Source organism: Triticum dicoccoides, chromosome 6B (genome assembly GCF_002162155.2).
Source record: "Triticum dicoccoides isolate Atlit2015 ecotype Zavitan chromosome 6B, WEW_v2.0, whole genome shotgun sequence".
Taxonomy (NCBI): Eukaryota; Viridiplantae; Streptophyta; class Magnoliopsida; order Poales; family Poaceae; genus Triticum; species Triticum dicoccoides.
Window position 1 is genome coordinate 57,659,267 of NC_041391.1, and position 2,888 is coordinate 57,662,154.

Genomic DNA, 2,888 nt, shown 5'->3' on the forward strand with positions numbered 1-2,888 from the left:
CTCCTACAGGACAAAACCTCCAATTGGGCCAAAAAAGGCCCAATTTTCCTAAAATAATGCCCGCCATTCGAGTTGACCGAACCATTTTACAATTTGCCATGATGTTTTTTTTTAAATGGCAAGTTTCACAACAAAATTGATTTCTTTAAAAAAAACTCATGGCAAACCTAAACAAATAACATCTTTGATAAAATGCTCACATGTCAGTTTCCCATAATTACAATGGTAAAAAGTACATTCGGAAATTGACAAGGCAAAAAATAGAATGAGCAAAATACAAAAAAAAACAATTTTTTTTGCAATTTCAGATTCATATTAAAAACTTTCCATGATATTTTAGTTAAATTTCCATGTTTGTGTATGCAAATTTTGTTGTGTATGCAAAAATAACACAAAATTAATGAAATAAAAATTGCCATGGCAGTTGCATATTAAAATTTACGATGGTGTTTTAAATAAAATTGCCCATGCTTTGTATGGCAAGTGTCGTGGGAAAAAAATAATGATCCACAGAAACCAAAAATATGAACAGAATTTGACATGGCAGATTCATATTTAAAATTTGCCATCGCATTTTTATTAAAATTACCATGTCATTATGATAACTGCCGTGTATGTAAAAATATCAGAAATTATGATTTTTTTCCATGACAGATATATGTTAAAAATCGCCATGGTGTTCTAGTTATAATTGTCATGCTTTGTATAAAGAAAATTTCCATGAATGTATCCATGTAATAAAAAATGCCATGACCACAAACTACATTTCCATGCTCCGTGAAATGAAGTTGCCATGGTCCCATAGAATAAAGTAATTTATTGGTATATTTACAAAAAATAATAGAATTTTCCATGTCCCATAAATTGCATTTGCCATGCTCCGTGGACGTAAGTTTCCATGTTCCCATTAGAAAGTAATTTTATGCCAATATTGCAAAAGAAACATAATTTGCCATTATACATAAGCTACAAATGCCATGCTCCATGTACTTCAAATTGCCATGGTCTCATAAAAAGTAATTTTTTGCCATGTTGCAAGAGAAGAATTAGTTGACATGATGTATAATATAAAAGAGTTTGCCAATGTATATATGCATTTGAACATCAGATTGAATGAAAAACTATATTAGCCATGGCAGACTTGCTAAATGATATGAATCATCGATGCGAGAACTAGAAATAATCATGATCTTCACATGGTAAGGTTAAAAAGGAAAAAAAAAGTGTTCTGTATGAAATGACAAAAATGAGCGTGTAGCTCACACACAGGCAAATAGCCATACAAAAAAAAACCTAAGTAACTTTAGAGAGCATGGTGCATTGACATGGCAAAATGATCTCTGAAAAATGAATAACAATCTTCCATGGTCTATGAAAATTCATGGAAAATTCATATCAAAATTTGCCATGGCAGCTATATTTACTAACGAAAGATGGTAGCTATAAAATATTATAAATTTGCCATGTCAATTGATTGTAATTTGCCATGGAAAATGACCTATAGATTCATAGTGATTTGCCATGATATATGAAACTAAATGATGTCTAATTCATGAGAAACGTAGAAAAAATGGTATGAATTATAGATCATTTGTCATGAAATTTTGCAATCTCTAATACACAACATGGTGGATTGGCAAGGCCAAAACGATCCGTGAAAGGATGAATAGCATTTTGCCATGGCAAAATTTTAGTAGAAAACAAAAGCTATCATGGCAACTTTTGCTAATCCATTTGCCATGGTATATCAAAATTAATAGCAATTCTCTCATGTCAACTATTTACTAAACAAAAGCTCTCATGGACAAGCAGGAAAATCGACACTCAGAGAGGTAGAACATGGTGAATCATATTGGTTCCCTTTCATTCTAGCAGTCCGGAATGAGGAGCGTTCTGCTCAGAGGTACAATTTGTCGAACCAATGCAGGCGCCAGAAGACAATAGCAAGGAAGAGGCGCTAGAGCTACCGCTTCTGCCCGTCAATGCTGCACCATTGCCCCTAGCACCTGCGCTGCCGCATCTTGCACCACTACCTTCTCTGGGTCACCGCGTCAGGCCGATGCACAAACGCGTCCTCTCACACCGACACCCACCACCATAGCGGATATGTCGCCGCCACAACGTAACCACGAGCACCGTTGTAGCCATCATCGCAGTGGAAGGGACATGGAAGGGGCGCCTCTTCGTCGAGCTCGCCGCCGCGAGCTCACCGCCGCAAGTGTCTCCCCGCAAATGCTCGCGCTTTAGCTCCATGCGCAGCTCCCAAAAAAACAACGTCTCCTTTGCACCGGCGTCGCTTGCTCCTCGTGCCAGCCCGTGAATCGACGGATCCCGTGGAGGTCGCCGCAACTCCGACCCCAACCTGGTATGGATGGAGTGGATAAGACTCGAGGAGAAAAAAAATCATTTGTTTGGATACCCAGCGTAATCGAACAATTTCCCTGGTTCATGTGGCGCCCATCATTACTTCAAGATTTTTGCTTGTCATCTAATGGTGGATAGCACGTTTGTCACGAGATCTTAAAAATCAGACGTCAGATTTTCATCAATGTGTTTTTTTGCGGTAAGATTTATATGATCCTATGCAATGCAGGTACAGTTTCCCTTGGGGTGTATGTGTCACACAAGAGACGGTGATGCAGACAGCTAGAACAAAACGAAGAAGTTCATTCAATCAGTGATCGTAATACACTAGTACAGATCGAAATCTTCTGATTTTAAACTGGAAAAGGCACTAAGGGGGTGTTTGGTTCAGAAGTCCTAGGACTTTTTCTAGTCCCAGGGACTAATCAAAAAAGACTCTCCAGTAGAGTCTTTTTCTAGTCCCTGTAGAAAAAGTCCCTCCCGTTTGGTTCCCAGGTACTTTTTAGGGATTTTTTCTAGTCTCT